A 17001-nucleotide genomic window follows, 5' to 3' on the forward strand; every position below is an offset into this window, starting at 1 on the left:
ATTACAGGAAAAACCCTGTAAAAAATACAAACAGATGGAGGCTAAACAACACAATACTAAATAACCAAGAGATCACTGAAGAAATCAAAGAGGAAATCAAAATATACGTAGAAACAAATGACAGTGAAAACACAACGACCCAAAACCTATGGGATGCAGCAAAGGAATTCTAAGAGGGAAGTTTATAGCAATACAATACTATCTCAAGAAACAAGAAATATCTAAAATAAACAACCTAACCTTACACCTAAAGCAATTAGAGAAAGAAGAACAAAAAAACCCCAAAGTTAGCAGAAGGAAAGAAATCATAAAGATCAGATCAGAAATAAATGAAAAAGAAATGAAGGAAACAATAGCAAAGATCAATAAAACTAAAAGCTGGTTCTTTGAGAAGATACACAAAATTGATAAACCATTAGCCAGACTCATCAAGAAAAAAAGGGAGAAGGCTCAAATCAATAGAATTAGAAATGAAAAAGGAGAAGTAACAACTGACACTGCAGAAATACAAAGGATCATGAGAGATTACTACAAGCAACTATATGCCAATAAAATGGACAACCTGGAAGAAACTGACACATTTTTAGAAGAGCACAACTTTCCAAGACTGAACCAGGAAGATATAGAAAATATAAACAGACCAATCACAAGCACTGAAATTGAGACTGTGATTAAAAATCTTCCAACAAACAAAAGCCCAGGACCAAATCACTTCACAGAAGAATTCTATCAAACATTTAGAGAAGAGCTAACACCTATCCTTCTCAAGCTCTTCCAAAATATAGCAGAGGGAGGAACACTCCCAAACTCATTCTATGAGGCCACCATCACCCTGATACCAAAACCAGACAAAGATGTCACAAAGAAAGAAAACTACAGGCCAATATCACTGATGAACATAGATGCAAAAGCCCTCAACAAAATGCTAGCAAACAGAATCCAACAGCACATTAAAAGCATCACATACCATGATCAAGTGGGGTTTATCCCAGGAATGCAAGGATTCTTCAATATATGCAAATCAATCAATGTGATACACCATGTTAACAAACTGAAGGAGAAAAAGCATATGATCATCTCAATAGATGCAGAAAAAGCTTTCGACAAAATTCAACACCGATTTACGATAAAAACCCTCTAGAAAGTAGGAATAGAGGGAACTTATCTCAACAAAATACAGGCCATATATGACAAACCCACAGCCAACATCATTCTCAATGGTGAAAAACTGAAACCATTTCCTCGAAGATCAGGAACAAGACAAGGTTGCCCACTCTCACCACCATTATTCAACATAGTTTTGGAAGTTTTAGCCACAACAATCAGAGAAGAAAAAGAAATAAAAGGAATCCAAATCGGAAAAGAGAAATAAAGCTGTCACTGTTTGCAGATGACATGATACTATCCATAGAGAATCCTAAAGATGCTACCAGAAAACTACTAGAGCTAATCAATGAATTTGGTAAAGTAGCAGGATACAAAATTAATGCACAGAAATCTCTTGCATTCCTATACACTAATGATGAAAAATCTGAAAGAGAAATTAAGGAAACACTCCTATTTACCATTGCAACAAAAAGAATAAAATACCGAGGAATAAACCTACCTAAGGAGACAAAAGACCTGTATGCAGAAAACTATAAGACACTGATGAAAGAAATTAAAGATGATACAAGCAGATGGAGAGCTATATCATGTTCTTGGACCAGAAGAATGAACATTGTGAAAATGACTATACTATCCAAAGTAATCTACAGATTCAATGCAATCCCTATCAAACTACCAATGGCATTTTTCACAGAACTAGAACAAAATATTTCACAATTTGTATGGAAACACAAAAGATCCCGTATAGCCAAAGCAATCTTGCTAGAGAAAAAGAGAGCTGGAGGAATCAGGCTCCCGGACTTCAGACTATACTACAAAGCTACAGTAATCAAGACAGTATGATACTGGCACAAAAAGAAATATAGATCAATGGAACAGGATAGAAAGCCCAGAGATAAACCCACGCACATATGGTCACCTTATCTTTGATAAAAGAGGCCAGAATATACAATGGAGAAAAGACAGCCTCTTCAATAAGTGGTGCTGGGAAAACTGGACAGCTACATGTAAAAGAATGAAATTAGAACACTCCCTAACACCATACACAAAAATAAACTCAAAATGGATTAAAGACCTAAATGTAAGGCCAGACACTAACAAACTCTTAGAGGAAAACATAGGCAGAACACTCTATGACATACATCACAGCAAGATCCTTTTTGACCCACCTCCTAGAGAAATGGAAATAAAAACAAAAATAAACAGATGGGACCTAATGAATCTTAAAAGCTTTTGCACAGCAAAGGAAACCATACACAAGATGAAAAGACAACCCTTAGAATGGGAGAAAATATTTGCAAATGAAGCAACTGACAAAGATTAATCTCCAAAATTTACAAGCAGCTCATGCAGCTCAATATCAAAAAAACAAACAACCCAATCCAAAAATGGGCAGAAGACGTAAATAGACATTTCTCCAAAGAAGATATACAGCTGCCAATAAACATATCAAAGGATGCTCAACATCACTAATCATTAGAGAAATGCAAATCAAAACTACAATGAGGTATCATCTCACACCAGTCAGAATGGCTATCATCAAAAAATCTACAAACAATAAATGCTGGAGAGGGTGTGGAGAAAATGGGACCCTCTTGCACTGTTGGTGGGAATGTAACTTGATACAGTCACTATGGAGAACAGTATGGAGGTTCCTTAAAAAACTGAAAATAGAACTGCCATACGACCCAGGAATCCCACTACTGGGCACATACCCTGAGAAAACCATAATTCAAAAAGTGTCATGTATCACAATGTTCATTGCAGCTCTATTTACAATAGCCAGGACATGGAAGCAAGCTAAGTGTCCATCAACATATGAATGAATAAAAAAGATGTGGCACATATATACAATGGAATATTACCCAGCTATAAAAAGAAACAAAATTGAGTTATTTGTAGTGAGGTTGATGAACCTAGAGTCTGTCATACAGAGTGAAGTAAGTCAGAAAGAGAAAAATAAATACCGTATGCTAACACATATATATGGAATCTAAGAAAAAAAAGAAAAAAAAATGGTTCTGAAGAACCTAGGGGCAGGACAGGAATAAAGATGCAGACCTACTAGAGAATAGACTTGAGGACACGGGGAGGGGGAAGGGTAAGCTGGGACGAAGTGAGAGAGTGGCATGGACATATATACACTACCAAATGTAAAATAGATAGCTAGTGGGAAGCAGCCACCTAGCACAGGGAGATCAGCTAGGTGCTTTGTGACCACCTGGAGGGGTGGGATAGGGAGGGTGGGAGGGAGACGCAGGAGGGAGGGGATATGGGGATATATGTATATGTATAGCTGATTCACTTTGTTATACAGCAGAAACTAACACACCATTGTAAAGCGATTATACTCCAATAAAGATGTTAAAAAAAAGAAAAAAAAACTTCCATAGAAACTAGATTCCTCTTAGGTCTGGGGATATAGTTAAAAGGGCTCGAAACAATAAGTGTTGGCTGCTTTCTTTCCTTTTGTGTAGAAACATCTCAAAATGGGATCTTCTCACACCAGAGATAGAGCACACTTCAAGAGCCAACCTGAAGGATTCTTAATTTAGGTGCCATGAATTTAATTAATATGAAACAGCACAGCATATACTTAATTCACATAAGACAACGTTTTTAGTATTCCCCTGGGACAATGTGAGTTTTGAGACATTTTAAGGTGGCTACAAAGCAGAAACTAGAGAGAGAATATAGCATTATTTGATATATGGTATAATTCAGGCTCAAATCCCGATCAATCAGTCCTCAAGTTGATTTGCAGGTGTGAGGCTGGGTGTGTGTCTTTGGCAAATCCGGCTGCACTGATCGTAAAGCCTACATGAAATAAGAAGCTGCCACTCTTCACTGTTTTCAAAAAAATCTCAGGGATGTGAAGATAGCAGAGAAGGAAAACAGGTTTTGCAATCATACCGAGCTGGTTTCAGATTGTACTACACTTCGTGCTAGTTAGGAAAATGCTCCTAGGCAGTCTTAGCTTGTTTCCTCATCGGTAAAACAGAAACAGCAATATCTACTCATGGATGTTAAGAGAAGATAAAACAATGAATGTAATATCTTGTAGATCCTCAATAAATATTAGCTTCCTTTTCCCCTCTGAGAATTCTATAGTTGCATTTAAATGGCAGATTATTTAGGTGTACAGCAAAAATTTATTCCAGGTAAATTTGCGTGACTCAAAATGCAATCAAGTTTTCAAAATACTTCTAACAGAGCAAGTTTTTTAAGTGCCAAGCAATTAGAATTGCTTCCTTCACAAATCCTTGAGTTTAATAGCAAACCGAGGCAAAACTTAATGTTGGAGAAGAGGCACGCTCGTGCATCCTGTTTTCCCCATTTGAAGAAGGTGGTACCTTGGATCTAACAGCTTCCTCTCTTCTGTAGAATTCTCAAAACTCTTCAAGCTGCTCCTCTTCAATAAGCACTAAAGAATCTGTAGGTCACTTCCACTCTTCTCCAATACGGTGGTAATTCATTTAGATATTAAGGATAATTAAGCATTACAACACATTTGATATTTAAAGATTAAGAAACACCATTAACCACCATGGATGAAACTACCATTGGCTTTAAACTCAGTCTGAACTTCTTTATCTTCTAGCTCTCTTTCAGGTAGCTCTTCTACTAGAATTCATTTAATTGTTCATAATATTAATGAGGTACTCACAATATCCAAAAGCAGTACCTCTCCTTTAAATGAAAAAAAAAAAAAAATTAGTATTCCTATAGTCATGCATACCCAGTGCTAAATATTTGAATAAAAGCAGGAAAAAAGGTCAATACCTTGGACATCGCCAAATATTCTAGGTACTAAGCTTAGAGTAATAAAATACCTAGATAGATGACTTGTAAATTCAGCTCCACTCTTTTAGGTTCTAGATACTTCCTGAATAATAGGGCTTATAGAATGAAGAAAGCTATATGCTCACAGGTCAATTAGAGATCCAAAAGAAAGAAAGCATAACTCCAGAGGGCGTCCCAGTGACTTATAATTACATGGATTATATTTTTAAAAAATATGATCCAAATCTTGACTAAATATGAAATCAGAATTCAGTAGTATTCAAAAAATAGATAAAATCCAAGAAAAGCCAAGAAATATGCTATTTGACAAAAGAATAAAAAAAAATAAAAGCAGCGGTTTACAAGAAAGGTTGGTGGGTATGAGAAAAAGGTCTTTATGCTTATTATATGGCATGGTTCTTTTCTGGTGCAGACACACACACGCACACACACACACACACACACCCCATAATAAGGGAAAGCAAAAGGGAATGATTAGTTCCTTTACAAGATACATAAACACATTAGCAGGCAAAATTAAACTCTTTAGTTCCAGGACACACTTTGTAAATGTCCCTGAAGGCCTGTGACCCGAGGCACAAGGAAGCACATGCCATGACAGGAATGGCATCATATGTGCCTCTGTAATTGTCAACAGATGTGGCATGCCAACAGAGTAGAAGCACAGCTTCCACTTAACACACGCTTTTTGGTGACTGACAGGCTGGGAGTCTTAGAAAAATGAAGGTTTGATGAATGAGGCATCCTGCTTAATTGTGCTAAACTGTTTAGTTCCAATTTTCATAAACAGATTCAAGAGTTGAGAAATAGGAAACCTCTTCCTGATTCTCTCAAGAAAAAAGAAGGGGAGGGACAGGAAGGAAATGAAAGAGAGAAGCACAAGATCATGTTGCCATGGGATACTTAAATGACTTAAATCAGGCATTTATGTGGTTGTATTAGCAGAAATTGAAATAAAATTGTACCAAGACCGGATGTTAAAAAATATTAAGAAAATACATTCCTTCACTGCTGAGATATTCTCATCAATTTGCTCCCTACATTTTAGTCATGTCAAAGTAACAATCTTTTGAACAATTTAAAATCCATAGCTGACCTTTACTCATGTTTGTTTGATATAGGCAATTCTGTGCTATTTAATCTCTTGCTCCTAAAAGGCAGAGGTAATCTCATTCTCCTTCATTTGAATCATCTCTGCCTTTATATCAAAAGCAATTTTCACTTCTGGAAAAATATGGGCTTTAGGTTATGGAGTCTTAACACTAGAATAAGCTTAGAAAGGTAATTCCCCCATTTTTAGGTCAGAGAAGATGTTTACTATATATATTTTTGATGCGTACTATCTGAATACCACTGTCTGGGATGAGGCTCCTTGCCAACAGAGAATACCTAGTCAGTCCACAGCACAGAATCTAGAGCTTGATGTTGTCCAAGAGAGTCAATGAGAGTGCCATCTGTGTCCTTGGCCACGAGCCAGTTGGCTTTTACACATTCACTTATATAATCCTCCCACCAACTCTTATTCACCCATAACCAATTTACTTTGGCTGAATAGGAACTGTAAAGAGGCCTCAAAATCCCAGAAGCATCATTTGACATAGAAGAGCTACTAATGGTATTAACATTTGACTTTTTTCTTCTTTGCTTTCTTCTCTGCAGTGTTCACCATGTCGGAATGAAGTGAGTCATGTGCTTTCCTAAATAATGCCGCTGAACCAGTAAAGTATCAGGGTCACTTGAAGTGAATGCCAGCAGTTTCGTCACTCATTTATGTAACCACAAAGTAACATGCGAAGACCCAAAGGTCAGTGAGCAGCAATGATACTCATGCATCTTTTGCAGTATTTCCTAGAATATTCAACCATATGCCCAGTCACCCTCTCTACTGGGTCTAAATACACGAAAGCATGTTCATAGCAAGGCCTCTTCGGTAATTTTTTAAAATATAAAACTAACCCCCAAACACTGAAACCACTTATTGAAGATCAACTGTGTAGAGTGCAATTGACTTTCAAATACATTATCACTTATCAAAGACATTCAATTCTCACAATAGTCCTGTGGAATATTATTGCCCTCATTTCACAGATCAGGAAACTGAAGCTCAGAGAAGTTAAATGACGTGTCAAAACCACACTGCTATAAAACTATGAAGCCTGTTCCTCTTTTATGACACTTGCTGCTTCTCTAAGACAAATGTTACGTAAGTGGTCAGAACAATTCAAATGTTAAAGGATGTCTCTGAGTCTTTAGTGACGTTCTTCCTCATCGCCTTCTTCTTGGATAAATACACAGTGTATCTGTAGAGTGTGTTCCTATAAATAAGTTTCCTAAGTTTTCCCATTTGTAGAGGTAAGGAGAGACCATGGGGTGGAGGTGGCAGGAAAGAACACTTCAGGTGTTCAATCATGCAGATTGCTGGGAGTGTGGCATCAACTTATCCAGCTCCGCATCTGCCTGGTCACCTGAGTGTCTCAGGTAAACTGTGCCAGAAAAGTCTAACAAATGCTTTTCTTGCCCTAAACTCATCTTAGGTCATGAAGAGCTGAGAGAATAGGTATTATAAATTCAGGGTATTTTTTAAAATTGCTTCTGGGACTTCACTGCTGTCCTTCCTTATCTGCTAATAGATCCTAGATGGCAGAGGTTTTATGTATTTTATATATTTTGAATCAGGTCTCAACAGTGAAGATAAAGGTAGTTACTGTGGGGCTTCCCTGGTGGCGCAGTGGTTGAGAGTCTGCCTGCCAATGCAGGGGACACGGGTTTGAGCCCTGGTCTGGGAGGATCCCACATGCCGCGGAGCAGCTAAGCCCGTGAGCCACAATTACTGAGCCTGCGCGTCTGGAGCCTGTGCTCCGCAACAAGAGAGGCCGTGATAGTGAGAAGCCCGCGCACCGTGATGAAGAGTGGCCCCCACTTGCCGCAACTAGGGAAAGCCCTCGCACAGAAACGAAGATCCAACACAGCCATAAATAAATAAATAAATAAATGTTTTTTAAAAAAGGTAGTTACTGTGTTCATCTGCACATCACCACTTCTCCCCACTTTAAGGATTACACACCTTGACAACAGGGGTGAACAAAGGAGCCAGGCTGGGCCACTGTGATTTTCCCAACTGAGTTGGATTTGATGAATTACTTGGCTCTTCTGTACTTAACAGGATGTAAAGATGTAAGTCCTGAGTTTTGAGCTGCATAAGGTCATAGTTCAGCCTCTAAGGGGACAGCTGGCTTGAGAGAATGAAGGCACCAAGAAGGTGGAATAAGCACCAGAGAGAGACAGTATGTATCCTAACAGCTTCCCACTGCTGGAGTCCGTAAGACCAGATCCAGCCCTACTCTTCCTGTGGCTTGCTCAGATTCTCCATTTTTGCTCCAGGTCGTCTGAGTTAGATTTCTGTCACTTAGTACTGAAGGAGTCTGGACTAATACAGAAACTATGCTTTAATAACTGAAATAATAACAGTGGCTTCTTGAGAGTTAACTTTGTGCCAAGCATTTCACTCAGATTGTCTTCATTTTTTTCTTGAATATAATCACACAAGGCGGGTATCACCCTTTTATTTATGCAGAAATTGAAGTTCCGAGAGGTTAAATGACTTTCTTAAGGTTACACAGCTAGAGAGTAGTAGAGCAAGATTTTGAATCCATTTCTGCTTGACTCCTAAATCCATGCTCTTAACATCTAGGCTGTTTTACCTCAAAATGGTTTTCAAGTCTGGCTGTATATTGCAATCTCCTGGGGGGCTTCTAAAACCGGGTGTGCTCAAGTCCTCCCTCTGGCCCCACGTTTGCACAAGTACAGCAGGCACCTTTCACATGGAACACAATGGACTTGTGCTCTGGGAGGCTGCGGGCCCTGAGGCATGAATATGTTCTATGGTAAATGTACTCCCTGAACTTGTGCAACTGTTGTGACCCTGTAGCCAGACCAGTTAAATCTGAATCTTCGGAGGTGGGGCACCAGTGCTGATATATTTTTAGAAGCCTCCAGGTGATTTTAAAGTTCAGTCAAGGGTGTGAACCACAAGTGTAACTTGAACACATATCTGGGTCTACACCAATACAAGATGAGAAATTACAGCAATTGAAGCTAACATGCCAAATGACTACAGTTATCTCAGATAAAATCTTCTGTCAGGAATAGTGAGTGTGGAATCACTGACCCCTCCATCTGTGCTTTGCACTATAGTGTTGACTAAATATAGTAAAATGATATCTATGAGTACCTTCATTCTTTAAATAGGGCATCAATGATACTTAATAAACTATTTCTGCAAAAAATGTGGATTTTGTATAGATGTGTCCAGCAAACATTTCCACTTAGGTTTAAACCTTCCATAACTGGGTAGTTTTGTATATTGATGAAAGCCATGCCTATCTCTACATAGGATTCTGTTCTCTCAATTGTCAGGAGACTATTTCAGCCATTACAACAAGAAAGAAGGAAGGAAGGAAGGAAGGAAGGAAGGGAGGGAGGGAGGGAGGGAGGGAGGAAAGAAAGAACTAAAGAAAGAAAGAAAGAAAGAAAGAAAGAAAGAAAGAAAGAAAGAAAGAAAGAAAGAAAGAAAGAAAGAGAGAGAGAGTTGGAAAGATATCCAAGGAAGAGCCAAGAAAAAAGATCCCTTTGGTTTCAGAAAAATCTCCTGAAAAAGAGGAAGGCTTATCAGGGCCTGAAAGCCACCCAGGCAAAGCAGGCGCTTTTGCAAAGGAAGGAGCAGAGGAAAGGAAAAGAGATCAAGTTTAAGCGACTAGAATGGTTCCTACATGATTCCTGGCGGCAACTACGTGACAGGGTGCGACTCAGACGACCAGAAGTGAAACCTCACGGCTTGGAAGTGCCAGATAAACACTCCTTGGCCTTTGTTGTACGTATCGAAAGGATTAATGGGGTGAGTTTACTGGTGCAGAGGACCACTGCAAGACTTAACCTGAATAAGATTTTCAGTGGTGTCTTTATGCAAGTAACCTCTCAAACCATAAAAATGCTTTGTATAGTGGAAACTTATGTGACCTGGGGATTTCCAAATCTGAAGTCTGTTCAGGAACTTATCTTGAAACGTGGACAAGCCAAGGTCAAGAATAAAATCATCCCTCTGACAGACAACACAGTGATTGAGGAGCACCTGGGGAAGTTTGGTGTCATTTGCTTGGAAGACCTCATTCATGAAATTGCCTTCCCGGGGAAGAATTTTCAGGTGATCTCAGGGTTCTTGCGCCCTTTCCAACTCTCAGTGGCCCGTCACGCTACCAAGAATAGAGTGGGCTTCGTCAAGGAAGTGGGCTCACCTGGCTATCAAGGTGAACGCATCAATCAGCTCATCCAGCAGCTGAACTAAAACCAACATATCTGAAAGCACAGTGCATTGGAAGCATGTGTTTTTGTTTCATGGAATTGTTATCCAGTATCTTCAAGGAAGATTATTTTCTGCTATATCTTCAGAAACTGGAGGGGAAGGGTCAGGGAAAAGATGGTGTTGTTCAGGGCAGGCACTTTTCATCCCACTTCAGTTCCAAGAAAACGTTCCTGTGTGTTTTCTGCAAAGACTGCAGTCCACCTCTGAAACCAGCAAAGGACTTGTGCCATGGAGGAGGGAGTCATGTTTTATCACACCTATCCTGGGATTTAATGTTGGTGAACAAATGAATACCCACACATGAATACAAGACAGCAGTGGACCAGGCCCAGGGGCATATTGAACCTGGGGTATCCAAAGGCTTTGTTTTAGAAAGAACTTGAAATACAATTAGAAAGAAGTGCATAAAAAAAAAAAAAAGAAAGAAAGAAAGAAAGGAGGAAAGGAAGGAAGGAAGGGAGAGAGAAAGGAAAGAAAGAAAGAGAAAGGGGGAGGGAGGGTGGGAGGAAGGAAGGAAGGAAGGAAAGAAAAAGAAAGAAAGAAAGAAAAAGAAAGAAAGAAAGAAAAGAAAAAGAGAAAGGAAGAAAGAGAAAGAAAGAAAGAAGCAGAAAGAAGAAGATGAAGAAGAAGGAGAAGGAGAAGGAGGGACAGATAGAGGGAGAGAGGAAGGAAGGGGAAGGGAGGAAGGAGGGAGAAGGGAGGGAGTAGGGAGGAAGGAAGGGAGAAAGGAAAGAATACTGAGGACATACTTCATAACTAGTCCTATTATAGGCAACAGCTTGCCAGATCACAAACGATCCACAACTAATAGATTTCACAGAGCTCAACCATATTTGATTTACGCATTACGAACTGGAAGGACAATTAAGATAGCAAATGTCATACTGTAAAAGAAAGTTTAGTTACCATGAATTATGCAATCTTACACTCTCTTATAAAAACGAGATAATAGGGAGACTTAATTCACTGTGTTAGAAATTCCCATGAGGGGAATGTACAAGAATATCAGGTTAAGTGGTCATTTTTGAACTTTAATACTGAGCAAAGGAAGGATCTTAAGCCAATGAAAGTACCCAGACTAAGGAGTCTATTGTACACAATTGAGATGTAACTCATTTCTATAGTAAAAAGTCCTTACCCAATCAGAACTCAATTTTACCAAAATCTCTTGAATTGTGATGCTTTTCCTGTTGTTTCCATAATCCTATGCTTATTAATTAAATTGATAAGCATATTTTTAGTAGAGTTCTTGTAAGAAATTGATGAGTTGTCACAATACTTGAAGACTTCTTTGACTCAAAGAAGGTTCAACAAGCAGATTATGTCCAATTACAGTAAGACTTCATTGTTAATATCTGAGAACTCCAGCAATCCCTGCCAATCACAGTGCAATATCTTATGGGACTATTCCGAGTCTCTCCAACTGTACAGTTTAATTTGGCAAAACGTCAAATAGCAAAACATCCAAAAAAGTGCAATTTTAGCAAGAAATTGCTAGAAGACATGCAGACCAACCCATGAGATGTGCAGATCTATGAAGCTGGTTTTTGTTTTGAGTCTCTCAAAGGAGGATGCTGTGGGTTAGATGGCGCCTACTCAGTGGCTGGGATTGAGCCCCATCATGTCTCACTCCTGTTGAAAACTTTCAAAAGTTTCTGGCTGTCCCAAATTCTTTGACTCGCATTCAGGGTCCAACTGGCGTCCCAAGGGACCTTTTCAGTTTTAGCTCTATTTCCCTATATTAAACTAAACTTTGGCCAAACCAGACTACTCATCATTTCAAGAACCTGTTGAACTTTCTTGCCTATGCAATTTTGTGTATCCCCATCTTTTCATGTGCAATGCATTCCCTCTCCATCCAACAAAATTCTATTCTTTCTGGAAAATCAGGTGAAATGCCACCTCTCTTGTGATGCCCCATGATTTTAATGCCTCTCTTGCTTGAACTCCTATTGTGCTTTGTTCTTCCTGTGTCTAAACCCTCCATTAACTCCTTGAGGATAGAGAGTGAACCTTGTATATGACATTGGAATAAAACAGGCCTATATGTTAATTCTGGCTTTTCCACTTAATATCTTTGCGACTTTGGACAAAGGAAACTCCCTGAGCTCCAACTGACTCATCTGAAAATTGGTTACAGACTACTAATGTATGCTTTAAAAGGTTCTTATAAAATTATATAAGATAATGTACGTAAAGCAGCTAAAATAATACTTGACATACAAAAGACGCTCAACACATATTAAATTCCCTCTTTATTCCCCTTGTCTGAATGTCATGTAGTACTTACTAGATATATCTTGAATGAATGAATGAATGAATGAATGAAATTGTCTGAGTCAGATCTAATAAGAAAGAACAGGCAATGTATGTGTTGAGGATCCAACTATGACACTCCAAGGTAATTATTTTAATAAGTCTTACAACTATTCCTATCTGTAACCTTTTTCTCGCTTTATAAAGAAAAATTATAAATAAGCATTTAAACATCTTAGAAATCAGTAGTTTCGGATATTAAGACAAAAATATGAAAGATGGAAATGATATTTCATTCAGGGTAACTTGCCTTATAGGTTAACAGAAACACGTACATCTCTAGTGGAATATATAACATATCCTAAAGACATAAAAAGAACCTGCAATAAACCATTTTCAATAATCATGCTGTTGTTGGTTGTGTGGTGTTGTTATTCTGAGACTACTGTGTGTGCTGTGGGAGAAAGCAAGTGAGTGGTTATGCTGTTGCACTAAGAACCAGGATTTCTGGCAAAGGAAGAAGGAGACACAGACATGACACCAGTGAGGTAAAGCGCAGCTTTGGAGTCCTCAACCTGAACTGGAAATATATAATTCACAATACCTTTTTAAAAAAATTAATTAATTAATTTATTATTATTTTTTTGCTGCATTGGGTCTTCGTTGTGGTGTGTGGGCTTCTCATTGCGGTGGCTTCTCTTGCTGCGGAGCATGGGCTCTAGGCACGCGGGCTTCAGTAGTTGTGGCTTGCAGGCTCAGTAGTTGTGGCTTGTGGGCTCTAGAGCGCAGGCTCAGTAGTTGTGACACACGGGCTTAGTTGCTCTGCGGCATGTGGGATCTTCCCGGGCCAGGGCTTGAACCCGTGTCGCCTGCATTGGCAGGCGGATTCTTAACCATTGCGCCACCAGGGAAGTCCCATAATATCTTTTTTCTTAAGAGAAAAAGAAATTCTACTTCTATCCGCTAAAAAGGCTTAGAAACAATGACCAACCCAGTAGCAATAAGCATACTTAGTGTTCAGACTGTGGTCTCTAAATACAGTGACCTAGTAGAAGAAAGTGGAGCTCTTTGGAAAAATAGCTGATTCCATCTGGGGCAGGAAATACACAAGATAGCCTGGAACACTGTCACTTCAGAAAGCTAGGACACTATCAGTGACTACAAGGGCATTTCAAAAGAACTCAGGAACCAGTTTAAAGAGGCTCTCATTGGCCAAAAATAGGACAATTTTGAGCATTAATAAGCATAATTACTACAACAGAATGAAGCACATGTATATTTTTAAAATCCATTAGTAAATTATGACAGTAAAAATTAACCCAATCAGTTATCTTCGGAGGGTACTAGGGAATCAACTAATAATTTTAAAAATAGGTAAATAAAGGGAAAGAATGAAACATATATCCTACTTTTCTTACACAAAAGTACCTCTGAGTGACCAGATAGTCAATGGGGGGAGAGTTCTTTTTATAGAATTATTTCAACTAATAATCAAAGTTACCATTTTGCAACCCCCAATGAAATAATAGATCTCGGCAATAATCTTCAATGACAGTTAATATCATAAAAAGAGAGAAAACTAGACATCACTCATAACGGAAATGAACATTGATACCTAAGAAGTGTTCTTGCCCCCGAAAGTTGAAAAAAAATAATCAAACCTGAATCAGATCAGGCCTCTAGAGTTAACTACCAATTAACAGAAATATAAGAGAGTGGGAACATGTTAAATGATTCCATAGAAAAGGAATTACCTAAATCCAGACTATAGGAAATCCCATGGAACAAATTACTTGGTTTCTGTAACAAACAAGGAGCAGAAAGAAGAAAAATGAAGGTGGAACCCATGGATTAGAAGAGACTTCTAATCGAGACATCGACCACATCCACCGATTGCATTGTTTGACCCTTACTGGAATCCTGCTTTACACAAGAAAACTGTGGAGGAAAATGCAGCTTGGAGGAAACTGGAAACATTTGAAAACTGGCGATATATTGGATATGATGTTACGAGATTATTGTAAAATATTTTAGGAGGAATAATATATGACTACAATATTATTATTCCTCCTAATATATATATATAATATATATATATCTCCTTACCTTTTAGAGATACATTAAAATATTTACAAAGGAGATGATATAAAATGATATGAAATTGGGCATTTGCTTCAAAATAATCTTGGCATAGAGGAGTGACTGGGGTGTAAATGAAGTAAGCCTGCCCAAGGATGAAAAATTCCTGAGTGACGAGTATATAGGAGAGTTCATTAGACTATTCTCTTTACTTTTGTATGTGTGTGAAATTTTCTGTAATAAAAATTTTATACCATATTTAAAAGCATCTAATATACCAGGCCATACTGAATTTTACAGGCTATAATCACTTAAAGTAGGGATAGACAAAGTTCACATAGCTGACGAGGAGGAAGCATATTCTGAAATCCTACTTCCTTGTACTCTACTGGTTTTCAAGTAATGTTAGATTTTTTTCTTAGAAAATTTCAATGTAGCTTTATTTGGTTTTCCATGATGAAGTCTTCCTTCATGATTATTAAGTAAACCAAATCACAGTCAGCCCTCGATAGTGAGCTCCTGGAGAAAAGGGGCCATATCTTATTTTTGTATCCTCCACATTTATATATAATACAGCTACCTGTTGAATGAAGTGTTACATAAGGAGTCAATTAGAGCATCTGTAAAGTAGTAAGTGAAACTGATGGAAAGTCAAATGCATAGGAAAGGAAACCCGGAAGAACCAACCTTGAGATCTTGAAAGGGGCAGTCAGGGAAGTGAAACTTTTCTAGGCTACATTATTAGCAGGCATGGGAAATAGTAGATAGAGAAATTTAAGTCATAGTGTTTTTTGGTCACTATAGTGCAGAGAATAGTGCAATAATTTAGCGCTATCCTCTGATTTTCTAAAGGAATTGTTTCTAATCCTGTGCTACTTCCTCAAGCTCCCTTTTCACACCAGGTCTTCCCACTTTGAGTCTCCTACTTGAGTGTGACAGTGTACCCCCTGGCAAGAGTTTTACGGATTCCCTTCTAAAACCCTGCTCTTACCTTCTCCTGAAGACGTCTGGTGACTTTGCATCAACTACAAGAGTTTCCACCAGAAATTTATGTCTCTTCTTCATCTGACCCAGAGGTACTCAACTGTTCCTACCACCCACTGCTCTCCAAGCGGATTCCTCTGCCCTGTGAAGTCACTCTCCCCACTGTCCCCAATGGGGACAACTGCCTTTGTTCACATGACTTCTGTCACCAGGAATGCCCTTCTCGCCCCTTCTGTCCCTTCTGACACTACAAATCCTTCAGTTTCCAGCTCAAGTTCACCTCTTCCAGGCCTTTCCTGTCTTCTACCCTATGAGTTCCTACAGCTTTCTGCATGTGTTATTTATCTTGGTGCTGTACCAAAACTTCCTTTTACTGTGACTTAATTCTTTTGTATGTTCATCTTAAAATCAAATACATCTACTCAGTAAACATTTATTGGATACCTATCATGTTCCAGGTAATAATAGGTATTGGGTATTTAAGGGTGAATAAAATACTCTCTTGGTTTTCAATACAGTTAAAGAGATAAAATACAAAGTATATTAACTTTAAAGTGAAAGTGTGTGCTTTAAATAACAGATTGGGCAACAACAGAAGACACTTGAGAAGGCAGTGCACGACTAACTGCCCGATGGTAGAAACAATGCCCTCTCCTTCTAGGCCATTGGCAGTCATACTACAGGGTATGAGCCCAGCCTGCTTTGGTCAAGATACCCAATGGCTTCTCTGGAGCTGCAGCAGGTCTACTGCAAGAGGAAAGAACATGAGAAGCTTATTCTGTTAGCTGTTGTTATTAGCTGTTCTGATGAGCAATTCCCAATAGTGTGGCGTTGATGTGGATGTTATACACACCTATCTAGCATACGGCAGATGATGAATATTAAAGCAAGAGCTCTGACTCCCCTGAGTTAGAGGTGAGAGGCAGCCACTTGCTACAATTCTCTGCATTACCCTTATCACTCTCTAATGTTTTTCTCCATTCTTGATTTCTTTGTTATGGTTTGTCTCCTCCTACTGTCCTCTCCCCACTCCCCACTACAATGTAAACTCCGTAAGGGCAGAGAGCTGGTAAGTCTTTTTCATGCTCTATCTTCAGAGTCTAGAGTGCCTGGTTTACAGTAGGCACTCAAGACATGCTTGCTGATTGAATGAAACTGCTAGGCTATTTAAATAAGGGCTGTAGTCGCAAACCAGGAAGTGCCTCTTCATGTTCCCAGTGGGGTGAGGTCTACTCACCATGCAGCATCAATCTCTCCAACATCACTAGCACAGAGTTTTTTCACCATAAAGGAGGCATCTTTTAATTAGGGACAGCAGGGGACATAGAACTACTGTATTGCACTATTCCATCTGGTGATGGGAAAACATATGAGTCCTGGGTCCAGAGGTCGAACCTTCAATTTACTTTACA

At 38.8% G+C, this 17001-nt stretch overlaps 1 protein-coding gene and 1 pseudogene across 8 annotated transcripts in view; one reads left to right on the forward strand and one right to left on the reverse strand.

Moving 5' to 3' along the window:
* Positions 1-17001, reverse strand: part of CPQ (carboxypeptidase Q) — a 500068-nt gene that overhangs the window by 55810 nt on the left and 427257 nt on the right. The gene's annotated exons all lie outside the window — the stretch shown is intronic.
* LOC309614618 (large ribosomal subunit protein uL30 pseudogene) lies at positions 9496-13151 on the forward strand (annotated as a pseudogene). Its single transcript has one exon. The product of its transcript is annotated as a large ribosomal subunit protein uL30 pseudogene (transcript).

The sequence above is a fragment of the Balaenoptera borealis genome, assembly GCF_965194805.1.
Source record: "Balaenoptera borealis genome assembly, chromosome: 17".
NCBI classification, from domain to species: domain Eukaryota; kingdom Metazoa; phylum Chordata; class Mammalia; order Artiodactyla; family Balaenopteridae; genus Balaenoptera; species Balaenoptera borealis.